The sequence below is a fragment of the Hypanus sabinus genome, chromosome 12, assembly GCF_030144855.1.
Source record: "Hypanus sabinus isolate sHypSab1 chromosome 12, sHypSab1.hap1, whole genome shotgun sequence".
NCBI classification, from domain to species: domain Eukaryota; kingdom Metazoa; phylum Chordata; class Chondrichthyes; order Myliobatiformes; family Dasyatidae; genus Hypanus; species Hypanus sabinus.
This window is the reverse complement of record NC_082717.1, coordinates 90,782,471-90,800,135: the sequence shown is the minus strand read 5'-3', so window position 1 is coordinate 90,800,135 and position 17,665 is coordinate 90,782,471. Positions and strand designations below refer to the sequence as shown.

At 44.4% G+C, this 17,665-nt stretch overlaps 1 protein-coding gene across 3 annotated transcripts in view; it reads left to right on the top strand.

Moving 5' to 3' along the window:
- The first annotated feature begins 829 nt into the window (after window positions 1-829).
- Window positions 830-17,665, top strand: part of LOC132403133 (ribosome-binding protein 1-like) — a 152,581-nt gene continuing 135,745 nt past the window's right edge. For 2 of the 3 annotated variants that reach the window (XM_059986435.1, XM_059986433.1), the window contains exon 1: window positions 831-1,072. The gene's annotated coding sequence lies outside the window, so the exon portion shown is untranslated. Of the gene's footprint in view, window positions 1,073-17,665 lie in introns of all 3 variants that reach the window. The other variant, XM_059986434.1, reaches the window with a different exon arrangement.

Sequence of the window (17,665 nt, the reverse complement as noted above, 5' to 3'; positions counted from 1 at the left end):
CTATCTCCACGCACCTAACATCACATTTAAATACAGATCTGCGCAATCCTTCATATGCACACATTGTTGCACTCAACTTGCATCAAAGCTGGCTACATTACAGAGACTGTCCACTTCAGTCACATCGGCACGGTCTTTATTTCCAGTTTCAAGCTACGAATTACTGTCATTTGAACTTAATATGGCTTGTTTTTCGCTACTGAAATGTTTGAACTGATGGAAATAGACCGATACTGAAACAGAAGTGTTCGTTTCGATGGTGCCAGTCAGGACAGCACGTTGCAAACACCTGCACGACCTGCAGCCAGCCTTTCATTACATCCAGAGCTGTCAAACAACGCTGGCGGTCATTAGGATTAGTTCCTACTGTACGTCCTTTTAAAAACACGAAGAAGCGTTTAAGAGGAAGGTACTCCACTCACAACTGATGATTTTTAAACCAGGGTGAAAATCTGTCATTGGGTCCGAGCGATCGTTGAACGGTCTGGATCTGAATCTTGCATTTTAGACGGAATGCACCAATGCCAGGAGAGTTCTATGCAGAAAATGGCAGTTTAATAAAAAACCTTGCTATTTTATCATTTGCAATCCCCCCTCCCCTCTTGCCTGCTGCTGAAGAGGCTGCAATCGCTGAGTTGGGAAGCGTGGTGCCGCCGAGCGGCCCCACGAGGGAATCCGGGCTGCGTTCCATTCCCGGAGAACGGCGACCGAAAACTACATCCCCCACAATACCCAGCAAACACCTCGTCTCATCCTGGCTCTCTATTGGCCGAAGTTTCGCCCTGGCGCCGCAGTCGGACCAATGGTGGCTGGCGATGGATTGGGAAGGGACGGGGCTTCCATCGGCCGGCTGCCAGCGCCGGGGAGAAAAGTGCCACGACTCCAAGGCGCGGGGGCTCACTTCGTCTGGTACATCGGCAGGGAGGGCGAGAGAGCGAGCAGGCGGGGAAAGAAAGGGGCTAGAAGGGTACAAAAATACAGGGAAGCTCCTCTCGCGCGGCCACCGCTGCTCAACAGCTGTACTGAACACCCCAGGAGGCAGAGGGAGATTCGAGGTTTGATCACGTTTGAGGTAGGAAGGCTTTATTGAGAATAATGCAGGCATTGTGCCCTTTCGACAGGGTTAGGGGGATATTGGCTTGTTAGGGGCACTACTGCACTCCCCTCCCGTCTCTGTGTCTTCACCCCCACAGCCTTGACTTTGGCTATATCGCTGATGATAACGATTTATTTTCTTTCTTTTAAGTGCACAATGCATACGTGTGCCGCTGGAGAGGTTGGCAGAGTAAACTGTGCCTTGTGTTATTTTTTTTCGGGGGGGGGGGTTAAATTTTAAAAATGGATTTTAAAAGTATTTCGAACAGAACTCGGATTAAGTTTGTTGGTGTATGGTTTAAGGAGAAGACCTGTCAATGGGTCAGATCAACTGTGTGTGCAACAGTTTTAAGAAGTAACTTTAAATGCATCTGATTTTTTTTTTTGAAAGGGTGGGGAATTGAGACGATACTGTAACTGACTTTTAAAGTTGAACAGATATTTTTGTTAAAACCTGGAGCTTTGATTCTCTCCCCCCGCCAAGATAAACGTTGCATGTTTGTAAGGTTGTGCATCACAGGTATTTTAATCAACACTGAAGAATTAAATTGGGACTTTTCAGAGAGCTAAAACTTGTCCTTTCTGAAGTACCGATTTTTGCAGGACTTTTCTCCTGTTTGGTTAATGTTTACCTTGCCAAAAAAAGAGGACATACACAGTGTGATACTCTGCACAATTTTTAACGAAGTGTTTTCATCCATGGCTGAAAATTGCAGTTTCAGTTTATGTTTTAGACCACAATAAATATGACGGGTGGTGAATTATAGACAATACCAATAAATCTAGAGGAGAAAACGAGGGTGGGGGGGGGGGGGAAGGGATTGGATCCGAAGCAGCATTTAGTGAGGAAAAGTTTCCTTCTGAATGCTTCAGAGAAATTACATTATGGCGAAAGCATCGGGCAGTGTTTTCACTGTAATAAGAATGGTTTTCCATCTGGAAACTGTAGGTTTAGAGGAAACTAGGACTGAACTTTGAGTGTGAAAAAGTGCGTCCTAGTAAAAGATGCTAAAAACTTTCCTTAGTAAAAATCTGACATTCCTTTTTAAAAAAAAGCCTTATTGAGAATAATCTTTCATTCACTATTGGCACATTAAGAATAAATACATTTCCACGAATGTATTTACACTTTATTAGATTGTCTCTCTGATTTTTTTTTAAACAAGTAAAGACGTTATGCAGAGCCTGTATTAGCAGCTAACGGTTTGCGAGGGGGGCAGACTGAGGAATGTGTGTACACGTTGGCTCCCTGAAACACTGAGGATCCGGCACTGAAATCTGACCACTCAGGAACTGCCTCATCTTACTTATTACGGTGTCACTCGCCTCTAGCAAGAGAGGTACCGCGTGGTCCTAACGCCGGGATTAGATATCAGTCCCTGCTCACTGTAACTGTTAGCAGAAGTCCAATTTTTTGGTGTGGCATGGAGATGAGGCGAAGCAGAATTTTATCACATGGTCTCCTGTAATAAGTTTTTTGTGTGAGTGTGATTGCACAACTAATTTCCTTAGTAAAAGTAAAGGTGCTGTTTGATTTAATTCGACTCTTTAAAAATTATTTTGGTACTTTTCATTGGTTTTTACCTGGCAAACCAGCAGGATTCTGCGTTATCCTGTCTTTTATTCTATGCCTTGACAATTTGCAAACCCCTTGGAGCCTCTGTGAGTGACGGTAACTCCATTGCATGTTGATCTCATCGTGTTATACAGGCCATTCGGCCCAACAAGCCCATGCCAACCATCAACCAGTCATTTGCACTAATCCTACATCATTCAGAATTTTTATCCCTGCATCTGCCCCCCCACAATTCTACCCCTTCACTACACACCAGGGGCAATTTTCATTGGGCAGTTAACCTACCAATCTGCATGTCTTTGTAATGTGGCAGGAAACAGAGGTCACAGGGAAATATGCTAATTCCACCCAGGGCACACCCGAGGCCAGGGTCGAACCAGGATCCCTGACCCCGTCAGGGAGTCACTCCACTAGCTCTGCCACTCCATTGGCCCTGAATGAAAAATATCCTTCGGCACTGAGAAAAGGATCCCAGAAATAACAGGGATGAGTGATGGCTCTGGGTCTGTACTTGCTGGAGTTTAGAAGACTGAGTCAGGGGGAAGAACCTCACTGAAACCTCACTATTGAATATTGAAAGACCCAAATAAAGTGGATGTGGAGAGGATGCTTCCTTTTGGAGGAGTCTAGGACCAGAGGGCACAACCTCAGAATTGAAGGATGTCCCTTCAGAACAGAGATGAGGAGGAATTTCTTTTACCAGAGGGTGGTGAATCTGGAATTCATTGCCACACATGGCTGTGAAGGCCAAGTTATTGGGAATATTTAAAGCACAGGTTGATTAGAAGGGGCATCAGTTGTGGGGAGAGGGCAGGAGCATGATGTTGGGAGGGATAATAAATCAGCCATGATGGGGGGTGGGGAAATCGAGAAGTCAATTTAACATCTGTGGAAAGAAACTTGGGGAAAGGGAGGATTGTTGGAACACAAATGTAGTTATGGGGAACTGTTCTGGAGGGTGGGAGATTGACCCTGGGGCCCTGAGTCTGATTGCTGCTTCGATGTATTGTCCTTCCTGTTTGCTAACAGAGGATGGACTTGAAGAAACCCCATTTCTCACCTCCATCATTTCATGGAACAACTAGCACAGAAGTTAAGATGTTCACCACCTGATCTTGCACTGAATAATATGGTTAAATCATTAAATGTATTTCCTGGTCCCCTACCGTTTATAAAGAATTCCTTTATATCAATTCCAGGGCATACCGCAGGCAAATATTTTTAAAAGTAAGAAAATATCTTCTGTACTCTTTCCGCAGAGCCATTCTTTTCTTTGCACTGAAGTTCAAAGTAAATTTATTATCAAAGTACGTATGTGTCACCAAATACTACCTTGAGATTCACTTTCTTCAGGCATTCCCTGTAGAACAAAGAAATACAATAGAATCGATGAAAAGCTGCACACAGAGATGGACAATGAGCAAAAGAAGACAAACTCTGCAAATAATTAAAAAAAGTACTGAGAACGTGAGATGTGGGGTCCTTGAAAGTGAGTCCAATAGATAGTGGAATCAGTTCAGAGTTGAGATCAAAGTTATCCACCCCAGCTGGTTTTCCAGCCTGCAGAGTTCTAATTGTACGGCAAAATAACAATCTACATGGCTCACAAAACTCCAGTTAGATTTTGTAGAGCTTCCAAAATATCTTTTCAGCTTTATTTATTTAGCAATACAGCTCGGAGTAGGCTCCTTAAGTCACGCTGCCCCAGCAACCCCCGATTAACCCTAACCTACTCATGGGACAACTTACAATGACCAGTTCCCCTCCCCGGTACGTCATTGGACTGTGGGAGGAAACCGAATCACCCAGGGAAAACCAATGCATTCCACAAAGAGGATGCATAGACTTCAGTTTGAATGGTGCCGGAAGTGAACTCTGAACTCTGGATTGCCCTGAGCTGTAATCACATGACACTGTTGTGGCACTTAGTGAAAAGCAAGTTCCCCGCTTCATGGCAAATGAAATATCTTTCAGGAGCTTCAGACTTTTGAATCCAGTTTGCAACCGAGATATATCTTTGTAGTTCAGTCACTGATGCCAAGCAGGGAAAACCCCAGTCAGTTGCAACTTTTGTTAAGAGTAGTTAAAAGACTCCTGCTCTATAACATGCCATCATTTTGTATGGACCTGAGAGGGTGGTTAGGGAGTCTTGGAGAAGTAATGGCTAGGTGTACTAAATCAACCCTTAGCAGAGAGACTACAGAGATTAGCCATGTTTGTCACATGCACACTGCAACGTAGTGAAAAGTACCATTTGTTGTCACATCAAATCAGCAAAGATTGTGGTGTGAGCAGCCTGTGTATTGCCACACTCCCAGAGCCAACACTAACCCTAACCCGTACGTCTGTGTGAGGCGGTGGGAGGAAACCAGAGCACTAGGAGGAAACCCACACAATGTACAAATTCTTTAAAGGCAGCGATGGGAATTGAACCCTGATCTTACACACTGTAAAGTGATGTGCTAACCGCTGTGCCATTGTGTTGCCCATTTCACGTTCATATCAAAGCCTCTGGCCAGCAGGATGCAAGAAATTGATGCTTCCTTTTTTTCCTCATTTTTATTTGGGGATATAACACGGTAACATGTCCTTCCAGCCCAATGACCCCACGCAGCCCACATACACCTAACTAACCTACTAACCCCTGAGTTTTTGGGATGTGGGAGGAAACCCGAGCACCCGGAGGAAACCCACACAGTCACGGGGAGAATGTATCACCTGCTTAAAGACAGCGGCCGGAATTGAACCTCAGTCTGTATTCACTTGCACTGTGATTTCACTAACTGCTGTGCACTGTACAATACAGTGTGACACATGCACAATAGTGCAACCTAGGTTTCTGAACGCTGCAGCTGGCGTACTGAGAAAGAGGTTATTCCAAACCCCAGGCATTGCATTCACAGATGTCACTCAGGACAAACGTTGAGAGTAAACCTACCTGCATAGATGTCTAAGTCTGTTGAGAAGTGATTGGACCTGGCTGGAAGCCAAATTATGCAACTTAGCTTTTGGCTTGTTTGACGAAATAGCTTTGAAATTTGCTTTGTGCTTGTCTGATGAACTGCAATGGTGGTGCCTGTGGGTTAATTTAAAATATACCACGCTAAAGTTTGAAGTATATTTTGTTTTCAAAGTATGTATACATTATACAACCTTGAGATTCATCTCCTTACAGGCATCCACAAAGCAAAGAAACCCAAAAACAAACCCCATGCATATAAAAAAAGACTGCCTAACACCCAGTGTGCAGGGAATAAAGAAAAGCACATCATGCCCATAAGAAATTAAAAGAATAAAATATCAAAATTTCCGTCAGGTAAAAAAAACAATACTCTATGCACCACAAGCAGTCGGTGTTTCTGAACTGAAGTTCATGTAAAGAGTCCCATAGTTCAGCGCAGAGTGGAGTAGACGCTGTGGAGCAGCAATCTTAATTGGCCTGTATCCTGCGTTGGGCCCCGACACGACGTTTCTGACGCCTTGAGCTTTTCATTCTGGCCCGGCTTCATCTGAACTTCGGGGTCTGCTGCTTCAAGCAGCCATCTGAGCTGGCCCGTACCTCACCTTGGGCCTTGACACCTTGACCTTTTTTTTTAATCTGGCAAGGTGCTTAGGTCTCCGTACGAACAATAGGTTCTGCTGCTTGGCTATGTCAGACTTAGCCACTTTGCTTCAGCTGTAAATCTCCATCCACAGATCGTGTCCAGTCATGGCTGGTGCCTGGACCCCACGGCTTGGATTCCACCCGTGCTTGATCTTTCATGCTCTTCCACGCTCTTGGTGATGGGCCTGCTGCTGCTGCCTGTAAAGAGTTTGTATGTTCTCCCTGTGTCCGTGCGGGTTTCCCGATTGGTCATCGTAAATCATCCGGTGATTAGGCTAGGGTTAAACTGGAAGGGGGTTGCTGGGTGATGTGGCTGAAGGGTCATGCTGTATCTCAATCAATCCATAAATAAATAAAGATTCTGTCTCAGAAGTAAGGAGTTGCTCATTTGGGAATGAGATGAGAGGAAATTTTGTCACCACAAATATTTGGAATTCTCTACCCAAGAGTTTAATCAGGACTGAGATTGCTAGGCTTTGGAGTATTAAGAGGAACTATGGAAATGGGGTTAGTTCAGGAAGTGGCACAAAGACAAAAGGTCAGTCTTGTACTGCAGCACGGGGTTTGAATGACCTGCTGTTTCCAGTGTTCTCCTTTACACGATTGTTTAGTGCTTGCACATTGAGATTAATAGCTTGGTTGAGGGTCTTTCTTGCAAAAATATCCATCAATAATAAATACGCAGGATAAAAGGAGGCTTGTCAATCCCTTGCACTGATCCAGTCATTTGGTTAAATCATGGCTGACGTGTCTCAGCCTGAAATGTCGGCTCTTTATTCCTTTCCATTGATGCTGCCTGACCTGCTGAGATCCTCCAGCAGTTTGTGTTCCTCTAGATTTCCAGCATCTGCAGAATCCTTTGTATTCACCACATATTTGCACATGGTTCTATACCTTCGATAGTTTGTATCTTGTCTTACCAAAGTTCATCGTTCTCTTACTTTAAGGTGTTTGCCTGGTTACAGCAGGTTTGGGAGAAGTTTCCCCACAGCTCTTTGGTCAAACTGCTTCCTGAAGTTATTCCTGTGTGATTTTAAGGAGGTCTGGACCTTACCTGAGAAAACATTCTCTCTGCCTTACAACTTTAGTTCAAAGTTCAAACTTATTATCGAAATGCATGGGAGAAGGAAACTGAAGGTCCATGAGCCAGTCTTCAACAGAGGGTTGGCAACTTTAAATTCCTCAGTGTTATTATTTTGGAGGACCTGTCCTGGGCCCAGCATGTGAGTGCAATTATGAAGAAAGCACTGCAGCACCTCTACTTAGGAGTTTGCAAAGGCTTGGCATGACATCTTAAAACTTTGACAAACTTTTATACAAGTGTAGCAGAGAGCATATTGACTGGCTGCATCACAGTCTGGTATGGAAATACCAATGCTTTGTATGGAAAATCCTATGGAAAGTAGTGGATACGGTGCAGTCCATTATGGTTAAAGTCTTCCCTCCCTCTGAGCACACCTACATGGAGCATTGCCATAGGCAGGCAGCATCCATCATCAAGGACCCCCACCAGCCAGGTCATGCTCTCTTCTCATTGCTGCCATCAGGAAGAAAGTACAGGAGCCTCAGGACTCACAGCATCAGGTTCAGGAACAATTATTTTCCCTCAACCATCAGGCTGTTGAAACGAAGGGGATGACTTTGGTTCTGTGGAATTCACAGGCAGCTGTGGAGGCCAAGTCTTTCTGTATGTTTAAGGCAGAGGTTGATTGGATTCCTGATTGGCAAGGACATGAAGGGATGTGGGGCAGAAAGCAGGAGATTGGGGCTGAGAGGAAAATTGGATCAGCCATGATGAAATGGTGGAGCAGATCCTATGTCACAAACCACTCAACTTCTCTTGCCCCATCATTGAAATGATTTTGTCTGCCATTTCCTATGATGGGACTTCAGTGAGTGGAAAGTAGCTTAAATTTCTTACCAGTACGGTTGTATTAGAAACATAGAAAATCTACAGCACAATGCAGGTCCTTCAGCCCACAAAGCTGTGCTGACCACGTCTTTACATTAGAAATTACTAGGGTTACCCATAGCCCTCTACTTTTCTAAACTCCATGTACCTATCCAGGAGTCTTTTAAGAAAGACCCTATCGTATCCGCCTCCACCACCGTTGCCAGCAGCCATTCCATGCACTCACCACTCTCTGCATTTAAAAAAAAATTACCCCTGACATCTCCTCTGTACCTACTTCCAAGCAACTTAAACCTGTGTCCTCTCATGCTAGCCATCTCAACCCTGGGGGAAAAAGCCTCTGATTATCCACACAATCAATGCCTCTCATCATCTTATATACCTCTATCAGGTCACCTCTCATCTTCCAAGGAGAAAAGGCCAAGTTCACTCAATCTATTCTCATAAGGCATGTTCCCCAATCCAGGCAACATCCTTGTAAATCTCCTCTGCACTCTCTCTATAGTATCCACATCCTTCCTGTAGTGAGGTGACCAGAACTGAGCACAGTATTCCCAAGTGGGGTCTGATCAGGCTCCAATATAGCTGCAACATTACCTCTGAGTTCTTAAACTCAATCCCACAATTGATGAAGGCCAATGCACCATATGCCTTCTTAACCACAGAGTGAACCTGCGTGGCAGCTTTGAGTGTCCTGTGGACTCGGACCCCAAGATCCCTCTGATTCTCCACACTGCCAAGAGTCTTATCATTAACACTATATTCTGCCATCATATTTGACCTACCAAAATGAACCACCTCACACTTACCTGGGTGTGCTATCATTGTTGATTTAAATCTGTTTTTCTGATTATGTCAGATACTTGCCTAGCAGCATGATGAACTGGTCAGTACTGGTTCCCTTCTGCTCTTGACTTTTACCTGAATGTTCTGACCTAGAGGTGAGTTACTGTCATTGAACCTATGCTGAGTGCTTTAGTTAATGTAGATAGCTGTGACTATTTGGACTCCCGCTCTTGGCTGTGCACGTAGCTTGGAAAATGCAACAGGGCTGTTAGTTACAACTTTGAGCAGTTGAGAGTAACACATGAAATACTGGAGAAACTGGCAGGTCAGGCAGCATTTATGGAAGTGAATAAACAGATGACATTTTGGACCAAGACCCTTCTTCAGGACTGGAAAGGAAGGGGCAGAAGCCAGAATGAGGTAGTAGGGGAAGGGCAAGGAGCTCAAGCTGGCAGGTAAAAAGTGAAACCAGGTGTGGGGGGGGGGTGAAGTGAGAAGCTGGGAAGTGATGGGTAAAGGGCTGAAGAAGAAGGAGTCTGATTGGAGAAGAAACCGTAAGGGAAAGGGGCAGCAGATGGAGGTGATGGACAGGCGAGGAGAAGAAAAAGGATGAGTGGAATGTCATAATGGGGAATAGAAGAAGTGAAGGGAGAGGAGAGAAAAATTACTTGAAGTTGGAGAAATTGATGATCGTGTAGTCAGCTTGGAGGCTACTCTGTTTTTGTGCCTTTTTACGAGGAAGGAATTTGTTGTTTGTGCTTTTCTGAGTTTAACACTTGTTAGCAAATGAGAAGGGGAGTGGGGTGTGTGAAAGGAAGTTTTGGGTTTATCCCAAAGGCTTGTACGATCCCAAAATACTTCCTAGCCAACAGAATACTGTAGTGGGAGGACGAGTCTTGGGATTGGTGGAGAAACCGGAGGTCCAGATTTCTTGTGCATACACTATCAGGCACAGGAGGTACCTCATTAAGTCTGTTCCCACAACCTCATGATGAGGCTTTTTCCTCGCTTTCAAGGATCTTCACCTCGCGATATTTATTGTTATTATTTGCTTTCTTGTAGTTGTGCAGTTTGTTGCCTTTTGCACACTGGCTGTTTGCCCTGTTAGTGGGGCCTTGCCTTGATATGGTTGTTGGATTTATTGAGTATGCCCACAAGAAAATTAATCTCAGGGTTGTAAATGGTGACATAAATGTACTTGGGTAATAAATTTGCTTTGAACTTTTACTGGCCAGGAGAGTCCTGCATGGGTGATGAGCCCACAAGAAACAGTTGGGGAGTATTTTTCATTCCAGCAACCCCTACTAAAAAGAAATCCTGTATTATACTCCCATCATTAAATTCAGCAGGTTGCATGTGCGACCACATCTCTGCACTAAGATACTGCAAGGATAGATTAGTCTCAGCCAAGTCTTTGCTGATACAAGGACAAAAGAGCTACATTTGTACAGCAACTTTGGAGTTCATGGCACCCTAAAGTGCTGAACAACATTGGGAAGCTTAGTTGCAAACCGTAATGTAGCTGCCACATATAGCAAGTTCAAAGTAAATTTATTATCAGTGTATGTATATGTTACAGTATATTATCTTTAGATTCATTTTCTCACTGGCCACTTACAGGACCTAAAACATTGACTACAACTTCACAAAAAAAACTTGTACATAAACAAAGGCTGACACTCAGTCAGTGAGCAAAAGAAGGGGAAAATATCCGAATAAAATAACGAGGACTAAAGTAGTAGCGAATCATTGAAAGTGAGTCTGTAGGTCACAGAATCAGTTTGGAGTCGCATTGATTGAAGTTATCCACGCTGGTTCAGTAGCCTGATGGCTATAAGGTAGCAACTGCTCCTGAACCTGCTGGTGTAGGAGCTAAGGGTCCTGTACAAGTTTGTGTTAGTGCCAGGCCGTGATGCAACCAGTCATGATTCTCTATAAAATTTGGCAGGTGTTTAAAGGACATATGCAAACTTGCAAGAAATTAAAAGTGCTGTAATGCTGTCTTTGTGTTGATGCTTGCTGGTCCCAGAACAGATCATCTGATTTGTTAATCCCAAGGAATTTAAAGCTACTAACTCTTCCCATCTCCGTTCTCTTAATGATGACTGGCTCATGGACCAACTGGCTTCTTCCTCCTGTAGTTGATAATTAGCTCTTTGAGTGAGAGGCTCTTGTACCACTCATCTGGATTCTCAGTCTCCTTCTTGTATGTCAATTTATTGGCGCCTTTGAGTCAGCCAACAGCAGTGGTGTCATCAGCAAACTTAAATGTGCACTGCTCTACTTACTTTATACTTACGATTGTGTGGCTAAGTACTTAGTTGCATGATCATAAGCATTCAGGGAGCTAAGCACACAACCTGTGGCGTACCTGTACTGGTTTATGAATGTGGAGGAGATGCTGCTAATCCATACTAACTGGAGGCTGCCAGCGAAGAAATCGAGGTTCCAGTTGGACAGGGAGATTCCGAGGCCTTCCGAGCCTTTGGAGTTTAGTGAAGGGTTTTGAGGAGATGGTAGTGTGGAATGCTGAGCTGTAGTCAATGAACAGCATCCTGATGTATGCATCTTCACCATCCAGATTTTCCATAGCTGAGTGAAGAGCCAATGAAATGGCATCTGCTGTTGACTTGTGATGCAAATTGGAGCGGATCCAAGTCACTTCTTGGGCCAGAGCTGATACGCTTTATGATCAATTTCTCAAAGCACTTCATCACTCTAGATATAAGTGCTACTGGGCAATAGTCATTGAGGCAGGTTACCACGTTCTCCTTGGGCACCGGTATAATTGAAGCCTGCTTGAAGTAGGTGGGTACCTCAGACTTCCAAAGTGAGAGGTCAAAGATATCAGTGATCACTCCAGTCAGTTATTCAGTACTCAGCCATGATGCCTGCATGTTGGCCTCAGAGAGACTGAGTTCACAGGGTTGTCAGACTGTGGGGCTCACGAGGGTGCCTCCATGTTCTGTCAGTCAAAGCAAGCAAAAAAGACATTGTTGCCTGGTCTTGGTTTGTAGGAGGTGATAGCATTAAGGTCCTGCCATGGTTGTTGAGCATCCCTCTCTGATTTTTGCATGTGAGATGGCTTTCTGGAGGTGTTACCTGCACCTCTTGTACTTCCCTGGGTGGCCAGTCCTGAATACCACTGATACGGCCTGCAGAAGATTGGGGACCTCTTGGTTCATTCAGGGCTTCTGGGTGGGGAAGACTCTGAATGATTTTGTGGAGACACACTCGTACACATACTTAATGAAATTGAGTCCAGGCAGTTTTTTTATTTTCATCATTGTGTTGGCCTAGACCAGTATTATCAAACAGTGCCATTTCTGTCCACCTGCGGAAGCTGAGGGAGCTCTTGTTTATCATTGCGTCCCAAAGAAATATAATTGAAGAGGAATTTCTTATTCTTGCAGGGTGGGTAGTTAGTGGCAATAGTTAACTGGTTTCAAAGCTGCTGAGTGTGGGAGAGGCAGCTGGTTCAGGTTCAGTTTTGGGATATGCCAGGGTGAAAGAAGAGATGAATGAGAATGGAAAGTGTTAATAAGAGTGGATCAATTGAAGCCATTGGTCTCTGATAACCCAGCTTGCAAAATGACATGTACAACTACACTCAGTCACCTAATTAGGTACAACTGTACGTCTTCTCTTTAATGCAATTATCTAATCAGCTAGTCAACTCAATGCATAAAAGCATGCAGGCATGATCAAGAGGTTCAGTTGTTTAGACCAAGCAAGTGGAAGAAATGTGATCTAAGTGACTTTGACCATGGAACAATTGTTGGTGCCAGACAGGGTGGTTTGAGTGTCTCAGAAACTGCTGATCTCCTGGGATTTTTACGTACAACAGTATCTAAAGCAGAGTATCTCATCCAGGGTTCTGTGACAGATTGCTAGGAGTTCCATGATATTTCATGATTTGAAATAAAATTAACATCTTTTTTTGAACTGAGGTGATGCTAATGCTCGCAGTGCTGGACAGTGACTGAACAGCGCCATTTACAATCTCGTTAGAGGTCTCTCAGCCCAGTATGGTAGTGCGCAGTAGTACTGTTTATTGAGTCCATTCTCAGTTTTTGATGCGAGATAGGGGAGGCCATAGATAATTGGTGAGTGCTGTATTGCATGGAGGGGAGGATAGTAGGCTGTTCTCAGCCTGAGAACTTGACTTTGAGAGAAGTGGAAGAACTTTGAGCTGCAGTCTGATCATGCACTGAAACTGAGATTTACTGACCTGCCCCTGGACAAGTTCTGGATTTCTGTGAAGAAGAGTATCCTGACATTCATAAGAAAACAATGAATATTTTGCTGCAGTTTTCAACTTCTTGCATGTGTGAACAAGCATAATAAGCATCAAGAGCAAGGACAGAAATCGTCTCGTTTCAGTTGAAGGTGAAATCCCTGTGTGTTTATCTCAAGTTCAGCGCAGAAATGAGTATTTGTACAGAAAAGACGAGCACAGGTTTCACGTGCTAGGCCTATATGATCATCTCACTTAGTAAGAAAATGTTTAAAATTCTATAAAATTGTGTATTGGGCTATATTTATATTCATACTGGTTTTTAGTAATTTCACTATTCACCTTTGACAATAAATTTTCATGTTATAAATAGCATTAATTAAAATCAATTTATAACCTTCATTTAAATAAAATCTACCGAGTCTATCTTTAGAAAGATTAAATCCCATTTTGACTTATGCTGGTTATTTAACAGAAATTTATTATGTTTGCCTTATAATTTTTAAAACTTATGAAAGGCAAAGAAAGAGATTAATTTCAGGAAAGGTAAACTATGCTTAACTACCTGTTTGTTGTTCATCCTCTATTCAGAAGAGCATTGACAATTATTTTTGGATTATTATATCTACAACTTACTGATCACGCTAACGTACCGTGAGCTGTAGATGTAATAATTTTTATGCAGGGGGTCTGAGACCTGAAAATTATTTCAAGGTTCCTCCGGAGCAACAAGGGTTGATAAAGGCTGCTGTAGAGTTTACAGAGAATGGAGCAAAGAAATGAAAACCATCTAGTGAGCGGCAGTTCTGTGGGCGAGATCCCCTTGTTAGCGAGAGGTCACAGGAGAATGGCTGGACTGGTTCAAGATGACAGTAACACAAATAAACCACATGTTGCGACAGTGGTGTGCAGAAGAGCATTTCTGAACACACAACACATCGAAGATTGAAGTGGATGGGCTACAGCAGCAGAAGACCATGAACATACACTCACTGGGCACTTCATTAGGTACGGGAGGTATCTAATAAAGTGGCTACTGAGTGTAGTTTACTGACGTTTACAACTGCTAATCTGAAATCACCCCAGGGTGCATTCTCCTTTCTTGGGTTTGCTCTTTTCTCTCTCTTCGCCCACGCTTGCTCTCTTACCAGACCACTGGGAAAAGAAGCCCTCATCCCAGAGGCTGATGCAGAGGCTTTGTGCTGAGTGGCAGTTTTGCTGGTTATGTATGTGACTCCACCCAGTTTGGAATCCCTCAGGCAGGAAACCCACAAATTTGCATTTCGAATTATGAGATAACTATTAATATACAAAGACATTTAGTGGTTAGTTTTAGCAAGTCCCTCTGTGTGCTGCCGACTAGCCCGTTCTAGGCTGCGGGAGTTTGTGCAGAGGGACTCACTGAAACCTGGTGCAGCCACTGCAAGGACCACAGGACTACATCGACTACAGGAAAGAGAGGGGCCAGGTCAGTGAGGAAGCCCCACAATTAATGTAATAGTGAAACACCCCAGGGGGTCACATGAGTGGCAACAGTCCTATTGGTTTTGGGGAATGGAATCGAACACACATATATCTTCATTCATTGGGAATAGTAGGTAACATCTAGAATTCTAGAGGTTTGAAATCCCTCAAACTGGTTTTGTGCACCCTCCACTTTTATGATGCTTACAAACTTGTTTGGAAGTTTACTGAGAAAGGGGAAAGCTTGCAATTTTTAAAATATAATGTAGGAAAACACATCTTTAAGCTCTTAAGATTTGTGCCTTCTAGAAAAGCAGGGCTGTTTATTGTTTGTGCTCAGCGGGCCTGTAACAGTATTGATAGTGGGTGTTTTCTACTTCTGCCATCTTATGTACCTTCTATAAATGGTGTGCCTTGCTCAATCACTTGACGGGAGATGAGGGTTAATGATCCAGGGGGGTATTGAGGTCAGATTGGGTGAGGGAGGACTGAGTTTTTCTAAAAACTTCATTGTTTAAATATGGATTAAGAGCAGTAGCAGACCACCCAGCCCTCTTGATCCTGCTTCACCAATCTGATTGAAACTTCCTCCCTCTATTCCTGCCCACCCCCCACACATGAACCTTTTACCCATTGCTTATCAAGAATCTATGTACATTTGCTTTAAATCCAAAGACTATTTCCACTGTCCTTCAAGGAAATCTTGACTCTCAGAGAATGGAAAAACTTGCCTCATAACTGTTCTTAAGTTTTAAAAAAGGTGACCCCCCCATCTTGAAGCAGTAATATCCTATTTCTAGATTCTCTCATAAGAGTTTGAATCTCCACAACTACTCTGTCAAGTCCACTCGGGATTCTTTGGTAAACTTGCCATCCCTCTGTCTCCACTGCCTCTGCTCTCAGAATGAGGCTTCCCATTCCAGAACGAAGGAGATGCCCTCCTTTTTCAAAGAAGGGGGCTTCCCTTCCTCCACCATCAGCGCTGCCCCCAACCGCATTTCTTCCATTTCGCTCATGTCTGCTCTCCCCCCCATCCTCCTGCCACTGCACCAGGGATTGGGTTTCTCTTGTTCTCACCTACTGCCCCACCAGCCTCCTCATCCAGCACATAGTTCTCCAGAGCAGAGCTTCAGCCATCTCCAGTGTCCCACCACCAAGCACATTTTTCCCTCATCCCCTGGCCCCGGCACTTTTTGCTTTCTGCGGGGATCACACCCAGTGTGACTCTTGTCCATTCATTCCTCCCCACTGATCTCCCTCCTGGCACTTATCCTTGCAAGCGGAACAAGTGCTACACCTGCTCCCACGCTTCCTCCCTCACCACCATTCAGAGCCGCATACAGTCCTTCCAGGTGAGGCGACACTTCACCCGTGAGTCTGTTGGGGTCATCCACTGTGTTTGGTGCTCTCGGTGTGGCCTCCTGTATATCAGCGAGACCTGATGGAGATTGGGAGACCACTTCACCGAGCACTTACACTCTGTCTGCCAGAAGTAGCGGGATCTCCCAGTGGCCACCCATTTTAATTGCACTTCCCATTCCCATTCCAATATGTCCATCCATGGCCCCCTTCACTGTTGTGATAAGGCCACACTCAGGATGGAGGAACAACATCTTGTATTCCATCTGGTTAGCCTCCAACCTGATGGCATGAACATCCATTTCTTGAACTTCCAGTATTGTCTACCCCCCACTCCCTCCTCACCATTTCCCATCCCCTTTTTCCTCCCTCTCGTGATATATAGTTGCCTGCCCATCAGCTCCCTCTGGTGTTCCTTCCCCTTTTCTTTCTTCCATGACCTTCTGTCCAGCCCATTAGACTCCCACTTCTCCAGCTCTGTATCTCTTTCACCAATCAACTTCCCATCTCTTTACTCCCTCTCTCAGTTTCACCTAATCACCTCGTGTTCCTCTCTCCCTTCCTCCCCCACATCTTTTAAATCTACTCCTCATCGTTTTTTCTCCAGTCCTGCTGAAAGATCTCAGTTTGAAAAGTTGACTGTATGTTTTTCCATAGATGCTGCCTGGCCGGTTGAGTTTCTCCAGCATTTTGTGCGTGTGGTGTTTCACAAGAACGATCCCGGGAATGAATGGGTTAACGTATGAAGAGTGTCTGATGGCTCTGGGTCTGTACCCACTTGAGTTTAGAACGATGAGGATGAGTGGGTATCTCATTGAAACCTGCTGAATACTGAAAGGCTTAGATAGAGTGGTCATGGAGAGGGTATTTCCTATAGTGGGAGGAGTCGAAGACCAGAGGGCACAGCCTCCATATAGAAGGCTGTCCCTTTATAACAGAGATGAGCATTAATTTTTTGAGCCAGAGGGCAATGAATCTGATATTTATTGCCGCAGGTGGCTATGGAGGCCAAGTCATTGGATATGTTTAGAGCAGAAGTTGGTAGGTTCATGATTAGTACGGGTGTCAGAAGTTGCGTGGGAGAAGGCAGGAGAATAGGATTGAGCAGGATAATAAATCAGCCATGATGGAATGAAGAAGCAGACTCGATGGGCTGAATGCCCTATTCTGCTCCTATGTTTCTGATTATTCATTCCTGCATTACCAGGTACCAAATTTAGGGGAAAATGAACAATCATGAAATACATGCAAAAATAGTGAGCTTTGCCAGTAGGGGGTGAAGAGGGAGGCTGTATAGCCGGGGATTGGAATGGTAAAGGATAATGAAGAGCTTCCGCCCACTTTGTGTGAACAGCATTGAAGGTCACATGTGGTTCACCTGTGCTTGATATTCAACCATATGGCTGGTTTCTCCATCTCAACGTCTGCAGGGTCGCGTTGCGTCGCCGTTTGCTCAGAAAATCAATAGGACTAGACGCACAAGCACCATGGAAACAAGAATGGGTCAGGGGCGGTCAGTTGTCTGATTTCCCAAGGACTTGCTACCATCCATGAGGCACAGAGCAGTCATGAGATTGGATAGGTGCAGCTCCAACAGCTCTGGTGAAGCTCCATACCAGGGGTAGGTGGTGC